This window comes from Triturus cristatus, chromosome 5_2 (genome assembly GCF_964204655.1).
Source record: "Triturus cristatus chromosome 5_2, aTriCri1.1, whole genome shotgun sequence".
Lineage (NCBI taxonomy): Eukaryota > Metazoa > Chordata > Amphibia > Caudata > Salamandridae > Triturus > Triturus cristatus.
The window spans coordinates 419,407,010-419,424,842 of NC_140588.1; positions in this window are offsets into that span (position 1 = coordinate 419,407,010).

Consider the following 17,833-nt stretch of genomic DNA (forward strand, 5'->3'; position numbering starts at 1 on the left):
CTGAGAGAAGTAGAGGATGCCATTAGCCAGAGTTTGTGTGTAAAGGCCCCTGGTCCAGAGCGGGTACCTATTAATATTATAAAATACAACCTGGAATTTTGGGCACCGCTATTAACTAATGTTATTCGGAAACTTGTTAACTCTCTACTAATGGAATCCTGAAAACCTCCATTATTGTACCCATCTTTACGAAGGGAGATCACTCTCACCCGGGATGCCACAGGCCCATCTCCCTAATAGACACATCTGTTAAAATTTTAGGAAGGGTGTTGTATAACAGGATTAAAGAGTGGATACAGGAGTGGAAATGCCTATTCTGTATCCATGCCAATAAGGGTTTAGAAACCTGGTGGGGACTGTTAAGTAATGTCTTAATTTGTCACTGATTATTGGAAAATATAATGTTGCTAAACGTTCCACTTTTTACTTGACATTTATGGACCTGTCTCACGCATTTGACTGCGTCAATCGCTCTAAGTTGTGGGAACCTCTTCTCTCTTATAGGGTGGACGAAGCACTGGGGCACTTTATGGCATATTTGCACAGATGAGGCTATAGTTAGAATAAGTACAGATTGAAACGTTTTTTATTTCTTTATTCTGTTTATTGGCATTTACACTTTTATACATATTACAGTGTGTCACGGAATAGCAAATTAGAGTACCTAAAACAACTTCAATTCATCTATTGACACTCTAAACTGTTCATATCATTTTGTATCTATCATTCCATACATTATAAAATATTCGTATTATTTACCAATTGCTGACTCTTGATTACAAGCGTTATATCTTGCCAACATCTCTTATAACAAAATCTAACAGTAACCTCCCAACCCTCCCCCTCCCCCTTCCTTCGGGTCAGTGCTATTTCTAAATTTGTGACCACCTATAGTGTCAATTCACATCTAATGATAAATTGTCAGGCCCTTCTAGTCTACATTTGTATTTATCTTGTACCTTTAGGGGCGTTCCCTCCCTGTACCCTCTTGGGATGCCGACTCCTAACTTCCCTGTAGGTCCTTTATCATGGAGGCCCACGCCAGTCTATCTTCCTCTGCCTTTTTGTCTTTTCTTACAAATCTCATTCGTAATAACTCTGCAGTTGCCCACACGCTAATATCTCACATACAGTCCGCATGCTTCAGGGGCTGAGGTTGCATCCACGCTATCACTATCCGCCTTTTGGCCAGCACCAACCCCAGATTAATAAAACGTCTTCTTAGCTTTTTGTTTTTTGGTGTAGGTAATAGCCCCAGAAATACTTGTTTGATCTCCTGTGGTATGTTCCAGCCAGTGGCCTCTCCCTAGTAGGGACGCAGCATGGGGCATTGCCAAATCATGTGGAGGACGTCTGCTCCCTGAGCGTTACATCTGGGACAGCCATCTGTGCGGGATGGATATATTATACGTAATGTGCGCAGGCTTAGATATACTTGATGTATGATATTATATTGGAGTAATTTGAATCGTACATTTGCACTAACTTTATGCACCCCCTCATGTACCCTTCTCCATTCAGCCTCAGTCCGAGGTTCATTCAATAGTGTGTCTCATTTTTGTTGAAGCCCTAATGGCTCCATCTGCAGGTCTTCTCGTAGTGCTCGGCCGAGTTGCGAGATGAGTCAGCCCCCCATGACATGGCTAACATAGCCCTTAATATATTAGTAGTGGGGAGTTCCTCTGGGAAACTCTGCCAACGCTCCCTTGCAACACTAGATATTTTCTCATATTGCAGGAATTGGCCTGGTCCCAGTTCGAACGTATTCTGTGATTCCTCACGTATTATGAATTGCCTGCCCATGTAGAGATCAACCAACAGATTGCAGCCGCCGTCCCTCCATCGCCGTACTGACAGAGAGTCTGCGATAGCAGGGAATGGATGAATTGCCAATAAGGGCAGGTCGGGTGCGTATGGGCATGTTGCACCACTCGTCTTACTATGTTTTCCCACACTTTTGCTACATGTCGTATTATGTACCAATGTTTTTCGGGAACCCCACTCCCCAGCATCAGCAGTTCAGCCAGTGTGCCACTCCCGTATGTTCCAGCCAATAGAGATTTTTCCCTAATTGTCCCCTTCATCAAACCAATGGACTGCATATTGGAGCTGAGAGGCCATGTAATAGAGTTCCAGTCTTGGCACCTCCAGACCAACCCTCTCCCATGTTTTTTGCAGCGTCGTCAGTCGCACTCTTCTTCATTTTTTCCCACACAGGAGATCTCCAATGAGACCTCCTATTATAGTTAAATATGATTGTGGAATTATATAGACTGAGTGTTGCAGTACACATAGGCACCGTGGTAAAACGATCATTTTAATGATCGCTCTGTGCCCCATAAGTGATAGTCGTAACTCAGCCCAAAAATTTATCAAACCTTTTAGTCCCTCCAACACGTGGCCAATATTAAGTTTGTGATATGCGTCGGCAGAGTGCGCTAGGTGTATACCTACGTATCGCATCCCCTCTTCAGCCCATGGTATATCTATGAATGGTCTGGACTCCGGCAGGACCGTGGCTAGTTTACCCATCAGTATCACCCTGGATTTGTTAGGATTGATACGTAGTCCTGAAATTTCACCAAAGTTTCACATTTCTGCCAACAGTATCGCGACGGAGTTCTCCGGCTGCGTCAGGTAGACCAGTGCATCATCTGCATATAATGATACCACATGATTAGTATCCCCCAAGTGAATTCTCCACGGATTCATCACAGCTCTCAAATTACTGGCCATCGGCTCCATAAAGTACAGATAGAAAGGTGTGAAATTATGTAAGTATTTTATGGTGGTGAGACGAGGGTGTGTGGCCCCTCTTATATATATATATTATATATTAATAAGCGTCACCCTTTTTTAGTCACTGCTACACCGGATGTACCCAGAATCCAAGGTCTACTGCTACCTTCTCTGCTTTACACTGACGACACAGTGCTGATGGCGCGAACACCAAAAGCCCTGCATAAGCTGGTACATTATGGCATGCGGGCCAAAGAGCAAGCAGTTAACAACCCTTTTTTTGGTACTAACAGCATAGGGCCAAAACCTCTCCAAAACAAATTTAAAAAATATACCCCGGCAGAAATCTTCGCTCTACCACTGGTAACTATGTCCAAGAGTCCAGATTTCAAAACGTCAGACAAGGAGGACGTACATTTACGGTCAACGCGGACCAGATATGGAATAAACTTCCAACCTTCTAGCAATCTCAATCTGATTTACAAAAATTCAGGAAGGCACTGAAGACCTGGTTATGCCCTCATTTGCGGCCCGCCTTCAGCTCTTTCATCTACTGTGCCTTACATAGTGGTTTTAGCGCCAGGATACCATTTTTGGTCAAAGTGCGCTCTATAAATAACCCTTACAATTACAATATGATGCACCAGCACTTTTTTTTCTATTTGGTGGTCACCTTTGCAGCTTCTGGGTCCTAGATGCCTCATATCTCTCAGTCTAGGTCTAAGTTGTTCAGAGCGGTTGTCTCACTATGCAATCTACTCCAGCGGCCAGGAGGAGGTGCACTTGGCCCCTTGTTGCATATTTTCAAAACTCAGTGCACTCCTGTCGCAGCATAGTGAGCTGGGAAATGGGGTATCTCCAACTGCGCTATACAGATCAAAGAAAATAGGTTTTGCAGGAAGGTGCTGTTGTTCCCTATATCATCCTCCTATGAGTTATGCCACGAAGAACTGGGCTTACCACATATGAAAGATTACATTAGAGCATGCCCTGCATTACTTTGGTTAGCAGTATCGACAAAGGCAGAAGCCACTTTAACCAGGGATATTATTAGGCCATGTCTTGGGTTTGAAAGAGGACACCAAATCCCATAGTTAGCAGCTATGGTGTATGTTTTTCAAACGATTGGTTGACAGCATGCCTTCACAGACCCTGAATATATTGTGAATGTAAATAAGAAATGCATGGCACTAACCCTGTTTAATATTGAGCGTACCACTACATTGAAAGTTGATGTGGGCAAGTCAACAGTGACAGCTTATTTAAACATGGCTGTAGTCAGCCTTCCCACCAGCTGCCTCTTTACAGCAAGGGGACCCTGGGAACATAGATTGTTGTTTCGTTTAGAGCTGGTACATCAAAAATATTTATTATGCTTTCCCCTGAGTTTTCAAACAAACTGCGTGCACTTGCCCCTGTGACTGGAGTTCTAGTCAGTCTATGCAGCACTTTGCACTTTTTTGCAAAACTTTTTAAGATATACAAAGCACTTTTTACTTCCTCTCATTAAAAGCCCAATATCAGGGATTCTAAGGTGGCATTCACTTTTCTCTTACAAATGCTGTATGATGAGATAAGCTTATATGGAGGCTTTTTATTAAAGTGGCAGTTTAGGCCCAGCATTCAATGCTTTCTGATTAAGATGGCCCTTTTGAAATTGTAGTGATTATACATGCCACCATAGGTTGGTGTGAGTAAGACTGCACCAATGCGAACCGGAAGTGGCCTATGGGCGAGTCAGACACACCTAACAAGCCGGAAACAAACAGTGGTCTAGTCTCGAACGAACAGAGTGGGGAGGAGCTTCTCATGATAGCGGAAGGGGAGGACCCAAAAGGTGTGCACACGGAGTTCAAGGAACGAGAGAGTGAAAGGAAGGAGTTGGAGAAGACGGAGACGAGCAGCAGGAGAAACGAGGAAGAGGACGAGCGAGGTCGAAAGACGAGGATGCAAAAAAAGCATCTTTTACATGGCAACCAAACTCGGCAGGCAGCAGTAGGGAGAAGATGTCCTGGGTCCATATGCCACAGCCCTGGATACAGGTTGTGGCTTAAGGCAAGTACCTTTAAGGGGGTCGTTTTGGTGGGGGCGGTGGAGAGGCACAAGGAGTAAGAACACGCGTGTGTTGCACTGCTTATGCACCGCGATAATTCCCACACGTTTTCCCTCCCCCACTTCGAGATAACTGGTAACAGTGGCACTTCAAAAAGGGGAACCGAAAACCCGGTTTAACCCCGATCTGTTTTTTTCTTTTTCTTTTCCCGCACCTTCGTCCAAGAGAGAGAGAGAGGGATCCTAAAAGCCCAGAACACCACAAGACCCCGAGGGCCGGAAGAAGGCTCCTGAGGAGTAACAGGAGAGACTATCCCTAACAATTTTGTTTGCCTGAATTAGGACAACTGGGTGTGACACTGTTGTGCAGTCTGCCATTCCCTACAAAGGAGACCCAACCAGAACACAATAAAAGCACATGTACTGAAAATAGTGCGTCCTGTGGTCCCTCCTGCCCCACTGAGCACCCCGCCCCTCAAAGTGGTGTCAGAAGTGGGATCCACATCCCAAAGAGTCAAACCATGACACAGCCATGCCTGTGGAGAGTATAATATCCCAGCTAGGAGAGGGACAAAGGCACCTGCAGCTGGTGTTGGAGCAACAAGTCCAAACCGCACAAAGGGATCGGGAGGCCCTGCAGAACTCTTTGAAGGAGCAGGCCAACCTGCTTACTACTAATGAGCAAGTACAGGACACCGCGATCCTACGGCTCACAGACGCCATTGTGAGCACTAGGGTGCGTCCTAATATCCCTGGATCAGTGTTGCAAAAATACCAGGACGGAGATGATCCCGACTACTTTTTTATCAATTTTGTAAGGGTGGCGACCACCACTGCCTTGCCCCAAGAAAGGTGGGGCCAATACATCGCCACTCTCCTATCAGGAGAACTTCATGCAGCTTTCCAGGCTGCCGACCCAGCTGGTACTACTGCCTATGAGGAGGTAAAGAGAGCCATACTTGAGCGCCTGGGTTGCGACCAGGAGTTTTACATAACAAAGTTTCAAAAGGAGAAATGGACTGCAGGGGACAACCCACGCACCCTCTACTATCGGATCAAGGACCTGGGCAACCGGTGGTGACTCCCCATACTTTCAGCATGGAAGAACTAACAGAGAAGGTATATATGGAACAGTTCTTGGATGCATTGCCCTCTAATACCCGTTCGTGGGTAAAACAGCATCCCAACCTAACTTCCACAATGGCGGTGAAGCTAGCCTGCGCCTTTCATAGGTCCCCTGAGTTTAAGGCTGGTATACCACGGACCCCTACAATTCCCCGAGAAGTACACTCCGACCAGAAACCAAAAACCAAATGGCTCCCTGTATGCCTCCTAAGCACGTCTTCCCTCCCCCAGGTCCAAGTGGACAATGGCCACAATGCTATCACTGTGAGGAGTGGGAGCACATAGCCAGACAGTGTCCCCATCGAGCCCCGGCGGTCAAACCCATGGAGGTGGGGTACTCCAGAGGGTGGATATACGTGACAGGGAAGGGTCCCCACCAGTATATGAAGAAAGTCCTCCTAAACGGGAAGAAGCAGCAAGCTCTATTGGACACCGGGCGTCACATCACTGTGGTGGACCATGCTTTAGTGTCCCGGCCACAGATAAGGGAGACGGAGCATGTAAGCATCACATGCGTACACGGGGACACTAAAACGTATCCGGTCGCGGAGGTCCTATTAGACGTAGCAAATGATGCCCAGCTACGGAAGGTGGGTGTAATACCCTCTCTACCCGAAGCCGTCATCATTGGTACCGATCACCCCTGATTTGATCAGTATCTCGACAAAACAAAAGAGAGTTCCACGGCTTGGGTTGCGGCCAGGAGTTTTACATAACAAAGTTTCAAAAGGAGAAATGGACTGCAGGAGACAACCCACTCGCCCTCTACTATCAGATCAAGGACCTGGGCAAAAGGTGGTTGACTTCCCATACTTCCAGCATGGAAGAACTAACAGAGAAGGTATATGTGGAACAGTTCTTTTATGCATTGCCCTCTAATATCCGGTCGTGGATAAAACAGCATCCCAACCTAACTTCCACAATGGCTGTGGAGCTAGCCTGTGCCTTTCATAGGTCCCCTGAGTTTAAGGCTGGTATAACATGGACCCCTACAATTCCCCGAGAAGTACACCCCGACCAGAAACCAACACCCAAACGGCTCCCCGTATGCCTCCTAAACACGTCTTCCCTCCCCCAGTACAGGTGGACAAGGGCTACAATGCTATCAGTGTATAGAGTGGGGGCACAGTATCTCGACGGGAAAAAAAAGAGAGTTCCACGGCTTTGTTACACGAAGGACCCTTTAGTGGAAGTGACATAGAAAGCACAAAAAGAAGGGATAAAAAGAGTAGGCAAGAAAGACGAAGGGAAAAGAGGGACTTTACACATTCGCAACCATCACGTCCTGCTTTTCCTCTCTCCCTTGCAGACACGGATAGGACAAGTCCCGGTTAGCTTTCGAACAGCCCAACGGGAGGACAAAACCCTTAAGCATGCTTGGGAGCAGGTTCAAGAATAAGAGCCAGACCAGGTAGGACCCTATTTTCTCATAAACAGGGGTTTGTTATACAGGGCTGTGAAAGGGGACACACACACCACCACCCAGTTAATAGTTCCCCTTCCCTTTCGTGAACACGTTCTGCAATTGGCACACAATCAAACAGGGGGCGGACACTACGGTAAAGAGAACACCCTGAAATACCTGTTGGGTAGGTTCTATTGGCCAGGGGTTTACAGAGACGTAGCGAAACACTGCGCTGCATGTATAAGGTGCCAACATACAAACCCAGGAGGAGTAAAGAGAGCCCCCCTTTATCCCTTACCCATCATCGGCATCCCGTTTAAGTGGGTAGGTATGGATCTGGTAGGTCCTTTGCCTCCCTCAGCCACAGGACACAGATATATACTAGTCATAGCGGATTATGCTTGTCGGTACCCAGAGGCTTTCTTTTTATCCAGTATGACCACTCCTTTCACCACTAATCACTTCACCAAAACTCACTCTCTTTTTTATCTACAATCACTACCAATATAACCAGTGGTACGTTCTCCAGGTGGAGAAAGCATTACAGCAAAACACAATGATGATGCTGTCACGTTACATATAACGAAGCGGAGAATGAAAATATACCGCTAACATCGATCTCTGTATAACGTGATTGAGGGTTTTTTAACAGTACCTTATACTGCCTTTGCACACCCTGGTTCTTTTGGGACCAGTGATCCACTCCCCTATTGATTTTTGGATACTTGAGACAAGGAAGTCGAGTGGATCAGAAGCCCTTCCTTCTCCCTCCTGTTTGATTATTATAATATTTAGCAGCGTGCAGCTGTGGGAGTTCCCCCTCAAAACTTAAGGATATTTCCTTATACCACCACCAGTGGAGACAACCATGGCTGAAAATCTGGGCTTGAGCTACTCTACGGAAGAAATTAATGTGATTCTGTCCCTACCTTCATTACTACAAGATAAGGATCTCACACAGACCCTAGCCCAGACTACCGACTGGGAAGAGTTGTCAGAAACCAAGAAAGAACAAGTACGCACAGCCATCCATGGCGTCATCATGACCGAGTATTTACGTGCCAACGCAGCACCAAAAGGACTCTGGGTAAATAATGCTCCACGGATCTTCCTTCAAGACCTAGTCTTTCGCAAAGACTGGTCTTCCATCTCCTGGAAATGTACCAGAGATTATCTAGTCCTCATAATTAAAACCGCTACACGACTTACAGAAGAACTCACTATTAAAATACAAGTGCTAGAAACAAAAATCAAGAGCATGGTACATCTAACTGTATACAAAAAAAGGCTGGAAGAAATTAATAAAGAAATCAATGAAACAAAAGATTACATTACACAGAATAAAATCCAAAAATTGGGAAAGGATCTTAAAAGATTCTCTATGGAAAAAATGCATCCTTATAGCGCAGAGGATTACAAAATCCCAGATGATGCATTTGATAATTCAAGTAACTCCTGTACGGGCTCCACAAACAATGGCTCTGATTGGAGCGGTGAGGATTCCTATACACCGAGAAGAAACAGAGGCCAATACAGACGCCAGAATAGAAGAAGATCAAACACCTGGTTTAACCCTTATTTTGGCACACAAACACCTCAAATGCCCTACGCTTCATTTAACCCTAACCTCCCAGGCTGGGCTAACCCTTTCTATCCAGGTCCTCCACCGATGGGCCCCCCAGCAATGTCTGAGATGGGACTCAACTACACTCATAGACCTCCTTTTTTAGGGAGAGGCCAGACCACCAACAGATCAAGACGCAAAGGAGTCACCTGGTCAGACCAGCAGCGCCAAGCCCACACAAGGAGTATGACGGGCGCAAAACCAGGGACCAGCACAACAACTTGATCTTTAACCTCACTAACGTAACACTCACAAAAGAACAAGAAGATGTTCTCAACAAAGGCCTTAGCTATGTACCCACACCACCTCTAGACATCTTCAGACTCCAGTGCAAAATGGCAGAGTTCTGTAGAAAAATCAAGTTGAAAGCCTTCTTCAACAAACAGGATGAAGTAACCAAAGACGGCGATACGACACTACACCGTATATCCAATTTCTGCCAATGAATCACCAAATCCCAGTAGAAATACTAGCTTTCGAACAGGCACTAATGAAGGAAGTGGGTGACCTAAAGGATCAAACTAAAAGACCTTTTATGAACATCTCCAACGCTGAACAAAGAGCACTAGATACATTACGGCAGGATGAAGAACTAGTAATCAAACCAGCGGATAAAGGAGGCGGTATCGTACTACTTAGCAAGGAAGGGTACCATCAACAGTGCACGGAGCTGCTTTCTGACAAGAAATTCTATCAAATTATTCTTACAGACCCAACCCCACGCTTACAAAACACTATTGCAATTATGGTTGATGAAGCAGAAACCAACAACTGGGTCTCCAAGACTGAAGCAGCTTTCCTTATAACAAAGACACCAAGGATGCCCTACTTCTATTCCTTGCCAAAGATCCATAAAGAACGACGACCACCACCCGGATGTCCCATAGTTTCTGGGATTGGTTCTGTTTTAGAACCCTTGTCACAATTCGCCGACCACTACTTAAGACCACTAGTACAAAAAACTCCCACCTATTTAAAGGACACAAAAGATCTCCTTAATCTCCTACAGAATCTACAATACTCAGAGGACAGCATGCTACTAGTGGGGCTGGATGTTGAAAGTTTGTATACCAGCCTTCCACAACAGAGAACCTTGGAAACCCTGGAGACATTACTCTTTAACCAACAATGGGAACACAGAACACCGAGACACTTCGTGCTCGAATGCTGTAGGTTAGCACTCACAGAAAACCACTTTGAGTATGACAAAGCCATGTACAAACAGTGCCATGGTACTTCCATGGGAAGTACCTTTGCGCCGAGCGTAGCGGGGCTTTATGTCAGTGACTTTGAGGCCACCCATATCCATGACCCCACTAACCCCTTCCTGAGCCACATCGTCTTCTGGAAACGTTACATAGATGATGTTCTCATGATATGGGAAGGAGATAGTGAGGATCTGAGCGAAGTCCATCAATGGCTCAATACCAGAGATGAATGTTTGAAGTTTACATACACAGCTGATTCTAATAAACTGGACTTCCTAGATGTCACTATCTTCATTGAAGGAGACAAAATACAGACAAAGACCTACTTCAAACCAACGGCCAAGAACAGCTTGTTATCATACAAAAGCTTCCATCCCCGCCCATTGAGGGAAAACCTTCCTTACGGAAAGTTCCTTAGACTCAGACGGAACTGTAGCAACATTATAGACTACAAAAATCAAGCGAAGGAACTTAGTGAGAAATTACAACTCAGAGACTATCCCATGAACATCATCAAAAAGTGCCAGAAAAGGGCAAGGAACCAACCTAGAGAGACCCTGCTAGACAAAACGACCAAAGAACCTACAACGGATTTGATGACCTGTGTGAGCACTTACAGCACAGTAACAAATGATGTCAAAACAATTATCAACAAGAACTGGCGAATTCTAACTTCAGGAACCCTTAAATGGCCAAAACCTAGGTTCTCAAATAAAAGGACCAAAAACCTTAAAGATATACTCGTACATACAAGACCTCTGGTAAAACCAGCCGCGAAGATACAACAGGGACTTTGGCACAATACACCTGTTACAGGACACTTTCCATGTGGGTCATGTTCAGTCTGCCACTTAACAACGGCAACAAAGAACTTACAATTGTTACCCAATCTAAAATGGACCATGAGAACCCATACTAATTGTAACACCACCCATGTTATCTATATGATCACTTGCCCATGTGGCTTGCGATACATCGGAATGACCTGCAGGAAAGTGAAACAAAGACTCTGTGAGCATCGCAGTAACATCAAGTGCAAGAAGAGCACTACCAAGATGAGCAACCATTATTTGGAACTAGGACACACTGTCAATGATCTCCGTTGGGTAATCTTGGAAACTCTCACCATCAAGAACGACCATGCTGAAAAGGTGTTGTTCGAAAAAGAACAAAGATGGGTCCATCGGCTGTGCACAAATACACAGGGTCTGAACGATGACATACCCTGGTTGAGCGTCTTGAGACAATGAGAATCTGTCACAATATATCTTTATTGACAAACTGTACACTTGACATAGACACCATCTACGCATAAAGCCATGCTGTAAAAACATCACCCGAGAATCACACCGAGTCACCGCACCATCTTCTATCTCTATGTTTTACACAGAAACCATATACTCCCCTGTAAGAGAAGCCTTCTCCCCCTATAACTTATCTAAACTTGACGAGACTGCATGAATTATCAGAGACTATGATCATGCACTCATTTTTTCCGGAATACTTTTGCCATAATAACGTAATACCATCTGTACGTCGATCTTTGACCAGCATTTCCTTTTTCCAACTTCCGCTTCCACATTACAATTCCAAAAAGACTATGTAAGTTAATATAGACAACCACACACCAACATGTCAGTCTATGTTAGTCCATCCTTTAGTTTTATGCCCTCCTCACCCCTTATAACGTCAGTGCCTAGACTCCCCTTGCAGTACCGGGTCACCGAGGGCAGAGTCAGCACAGAACCAACGTTCGGCGCCGAAGAGGTCAGCAGGATGGCGTTCAGCATCGTGGAACAACCGTAACGTATAACTTGGCTAAATACCTGACAAACCTTCCCCTTTTTTTCACTTTAAGAGCGTAAGCGACCGCCCTTAAAACACCCGCTGTTGCCCGCAATCATGGGATACAGGTACGGTTGGTCTTTTTATTCTGGGTGCTTACAGATACTTTAAAGTAATGCGTCGTCCCCACTTAGCCCGCCATTGATTGCCGCGCTTGCCAAACACTGCCCGTTACCATTTCTGTGCAGCCTTATTCAAGCGCGTAAGTGGTTAGTGGATCGTTGACAACAGTCTATGTCCAGTAACGATCTGGTAAACAAGCGCGTGAGTGTTTTTTGAGAACTTTGATAACATTCTTTGTCCAGTAACTAGTTCTCAATACGCATACTAGTTGTACTGCCAAATCATCTCAATGATAATAATGCATTCTTACATGTGGACCTCCCTTCCCCCCCTTTCCTTCCCATAGATCGGGGGTTATTGATCAATTAAAGGATAGCTCACTACATTAGCATTTCTACACCTAATACCGTATGACAAAACTGAATGTGTGCTCTCTTATTTACACCTTAATAAGGGAATAGCACTATTACACCAAGTACTAGCTGTACTTCGTATGACAAGATGGAATGTTTTTTCTCTTACTAGTATTGAAATGAGGGACGAATTTTGCCATAGAGAGTGAGGACACCCTAGTGTCTCACCTCGATATAAGAAAGAATTGCCATTTTTTAGCTGTTGCAGACAAAAATATGTCTGAGGTAAAACCAGCAATGTCTAAATTGTTTGTTTTCTGTTGTTGCTTTTATCTTAATGAATCCCACACTGTTTTAATAAGGTCTGTTTTCTTCCCCCAAACTCTGCTTCTCATCATCACTGTTCGGAACAATAACTATAGGTTCAATTGAACAGTTACTCTTGCGACTATCTACCCAACTCTCCTCACCATAAAGAACCTGTGAATATTCAGGTCTTTCACTACTTAGGTCCTGAAGAAAGCCCGCTTGACCCCTCGGGGCATAAGAAGGGCTGAAACATGTCGACCTTTTTATGGACACTTTTTTAGAATGCACAGGGTCCTAACTCACCCCTGAGTGCACATCAAAGACCCACGAATCTTCCTACATCCAGTACGATTAAAGATTTTTTACTGGCTCTGTGGGCTTTTAATTATATCCTTTTCACCACTAATCACTTCACCAAAACTTACTCTCTTTTTTATCTACAATCACTACCAATATAACCAGTGGTACGTTCTCCAGGTGGAGAAAGCATTACAGCAAAACCCAATGATGATGCTGTCACGTTACATATAACGAAGCGGAGAATGAAAATATACCGCTAACATCGATCTCTGTATAACGTGATTGAGGGTTTTTTAACAGTACCTTATACTGCCTTTGCACACCCTGGTTCTTTTGGGACTAGTGACCCACTCCCCTATTGATTTTTGGATACTTGAGACAAGGAAGTCGAGTGGATCAGAAGCCCTTCCTTCTCCCTCCTGTTTGATTATTATAACACTCCTTTCATAGCCCAGGCTATGATTTCTTTTTTTTCAAGAGTAGGGTTCCCATCCGAAGTATTAACAGACCAGGGGACCCCTTCATGTCTCGTCTAATGGCACAAGTCTGAACAGTACAGGGCATAGACCGGATCCGAACAGCGGTGTACCACCCCCAAACAGATGGCCTCGTGGAGCGCTATAATAAGACATGCTTCGCAAGGTCATCTCAGAATCAGGGAGGGACTGGGACCAACAGCTACCCCTAGTCCTCTTTGCGATAAGGTCACACGAGCAGAGGTCTACCGGCTTCTCCCCTTTCAAATTATTATTCGGAAGAAAACCCAGATCACTATTGGACATGGCAGTAGAACAATGGGAGAGGGAGGACGAGGATGGAAAACCCTTGTTACGCTATGCCGCTGATCTTAAATCCACAGTAACCCGGATATGGGGGTTGGTACATGACAATGTGGAAAAAGCCCAGGGGTCACAAAAGACACACTATGATCGAAACAGCCAGCTAAGGGAATTCAGTCCCGGAGATAAGGTGCTTCTCTTGCTCACGTCTACCAAGAACAAGCTATTGACACAATGGCAGGGCCCCTACGTTATAGACAAGAAAGTAACCCCAGTTACATATAGCGCCTTAGTGCCCCTTCTGGCTGGGGGAAAACAAATCTACCATTTTGCCTAAAATAAAAGGAACACCTGTACACCTCGTGAGTACCGATAAACACCTAGAAATCACTCTATTGAACACGGCAGCAACCCAAGCCAGATGCTGTTCCAACCGGGGACATCCTGTCTCCCGCACAAAGAGCACAGCTACTTGCTTTGCTGGATGACTTCCCAGACCTCTTTTCCTCCACCCCAGGGTTGACCACCATGGTACCACACGATATAGTTTCAATGGACAATACCATAGTAAAGCAAAAACCATTTCGTATTCTAGTGGCAAGAAGAGAAGCGGTTGAAAAATAAGTGGCTGCCATGTTACAGTCCCATATAATAGAACTCTTCCAGAGTAATTGGTGCTCCCCTGTAGTGATTGTACCGAAACCCGACGGTAGAATGCGCTTTTGCATTGACTTCCGGCGAGTAAATGAGATTACGAAGTCTGATACCTATCCCATGCCCAGAATCGACAAACTGATTGAACGGCTAGGGAATGCCAGATACATGTCAACCCTTGATCAAACAAAGGGATATTGGCAAATTCCCTTGACCCCACAAGACAGAGAGAAAACGGCGTTTTCAACCCCCTCAGGTCTCTATCAGTTTAAAGTGCTTCCCTTTGGCATACATGGGGCACCAGCCACATTTTAACGGTTGATGGACAGGATTCAGAGGCCCCATACAGATTACGCCGCCGCATATCTTGACGACATTGTCGTCTTCAGCCCAACATGGGAGGATCATCTAAAGCATTTGGCCTCTGTGTTTTAGGCCATTAGAGCAGCAGGCCTCGCAATAAACCCAAAAAAGTCCCTGCTAGTCACTAACCCCATCCAGTACTTAGGATATACTATGCAGGAAGGCCTTATAAAACCACAAGTTTCTCGTGCATTATCACTGGTGGAAGAAAAATTCTTGGTGATTAAGAAACCCTGTCTTGTGTGTGGGCTCTGGAGCATTTTAGATCGTTTGTGTGGTGTAAACAGTGCAGGATACTCAATGACCACAAACCTTTAGTGAACCTATTGACTACAGAAGGCTACAGAAGGCTTGTTCAATGCATCCGCTAGAATAGCAAGGATGTCAATGAGGTTACAAGACTTCATATATAAAACAGAATATGTACCAGGAAAGGAGAATGTTCTGGCTGACTTTTTATCACACATGCCAGCAGACATACAGGAATGTGATATGAATGTTTGGAATGAATATCAGATTGCTTTAATTCACAATAAAGAAATGACAAGATTAAAAGAAGAGGACTGGAAAAAGGAATACGCTAAGGATGCAGTTTTTCAGCAACTCATAGGATTTGTGAAACAAGGATGGCCAAAAAAAATCACTTATTCCTAAAGAGTTGAAACATTTTATGAAATTAAGAGTGAGTTATCTGTAGTTCATGGGTTTGTACACAGAGGTGATAGAATTGTTCCACCAACCACACTGAGAAATAGTATTGTGATACTGTGCCATGAAGGTCATGGTGGATTGTGAAAACCAAACAAAGGGTAACAAAATGGTCTGGTGGCCTGGTATGGACATTTGTGGGGAGAGAATGGAGAGAAATTGCATTTGGTGTGCTAATTCAGATTAGCCATTAAGAACTTTGAGGCCCAATATGTGTGAGCCAATTATTCACAAGAAGTCTTGGCACACAGTGGCCATTGACATAATGGGGCCAATCAGTACACCATCAAAATATATCATAGCACTTATTGATGTGTTCTCAAGGTTGTCTGTGATTAAGGTGGTGTAAAAGGTGGACTCTGTAGAGGTGTTGTTATTTATTCATAAAGTATTTATGGATGAGGGTTTACTAGTACAAATTATTAGTGACAATGGGGAACAACTCATGTCTAATTTAGCAAAGAGTTATTTTTAGATGGTGGGAGTAAAACATGGAACCACTTCTGTGTATAATCCTATTGGAAAATGTATGATCGAGAGGTTCAACAGAGAGCTGAAGAATGCTATACAACTGGCGGTAAAGAATGGAGAAGATTGGGAGGTTCAAATTCTTTAAACTGTGTGCATGTATAGAAAAAACCATGAGGCTTTGGAGGTGTCCCTGTTTGAAGTTATGAGATGAAGGGGGCAATGACTAAGTGCAATCCTGAATGATTGTTCCAGGCATCTGATACCAGTGTTCCTGTGGAAGAGGTGAGAAAAAGGATTCTTAACAAGCATCAGAAATATAAAGAAATGTTTGATCACAAGAGAGGGGCAGAGACTGTAGAAATCCTTGAGGGAATATGGGTGAAAGTAAAGAAACCATGAAAAGTGAAAAAAGGAGAAAGTTAATTCTCTGAACCATTGCAGGTGTCTAAAGACTTACGCAAAACTGTCCAGTTGAACGATGGAAAGGTATGGAATCTCAGAAGCACTGCAGTCCTAAAAGGGGACAGCAAATTATTTGACAGAGAGTGACAGGAGGAGTGGTGATGAGTTCCAATTTGATTCTATAATGGAGAATCAGGGTTGGCATGATGAGGTTTTTGAGCATGAGAATAGTGGTACGGTAAATAGGGAAGTAAACATGGAAAATAGAGAAGAAAACATGGATCTAAATAAAGGAAGGAATGTGCATGATTTGGTAATGCAAAGGGAAAGAGATGGAGAAGATGTAGCAGAAGATACAGTATTGGAGGGTGGCAGGAAAAAAAGGAATGTTCTGGCTGTGAGCTAGAGAGTGGCAGTAAAGGAAAGGTATGTTCTGGTCGCAATAGTAGAACTGGTAGTAGGCCTAAGTGGTTGTCGGATTTGTATGTGAAGATAACATGGGTTGGAAAAGAGTACGTTTTAAGCTTATGTTTTATTTTATTTTTAGTTACTTTTAGGACTTGTAGTCTATTTTAATTCATAGTTATGTATTAGAAGAGAGGAAGATGTGTTATGTTTAGCAAATGTATTTGCTCATAAATTAGCTGTTGTATTAAGTTTTATGTTGTTTTCATTTGTATCATATGAAGGTGACAGTCCTTGGAGCATGCTCCTCTTGGTGCTCCAGTTCGCTGCCGGGGGTTTTGGAACCGTGAGTGGAGTCGTTTGAGGGAAGAGTGCAAGGTAGAACATAGCCTTCCTTCACCATTATATACAATATGTGTTTCAATTTGGAATAAAACCTTTCAATTACTACTACGCGTGGACTCCAAGTTTACAATTATACATATATTTTACTATTACAGTTTTGAACAGTAATAAATTCTGCCTATCAGTAGCATTTGTTAGGACTCTGTTACATCATGGCGGCTATGCTTGGTTATGTCTTTTGGCCGGTAGTACGGCTATCCTTTGCCACCAGATGTTCCGCATACAGTCATGGTGAAGATGTGAACCGCCTGGTGAATTTGGAAGGACTAGCAAGCAAGCGCTCAACGAGCAAAAGTCAGACACTCGACCAAACGATTCCCTATTGGGTACCTAACCGTTTGCAAGCAAACGTAATTAGAGAAATCTCGCATATAACGAAGAAGAAAGTGTTGTAATAGAGCTCACTCTAAAACACTTTCACATTGTATTTCCTTTTCATATCCAAATCTTATTGCATTTTTTTACACAAAAAGATAACTTTCCAGTTTAAAAAACTTATGAGTAATATGTCAAACAGGTTTAGAATTGTTACCGCCTCAATTTTAGGGAATAACGCTCTATTGTAAGATGGCCGCTGCGTGTTTGCTTTGCCTGGTCATAGAGATTCGCCATCTTTCACTTTC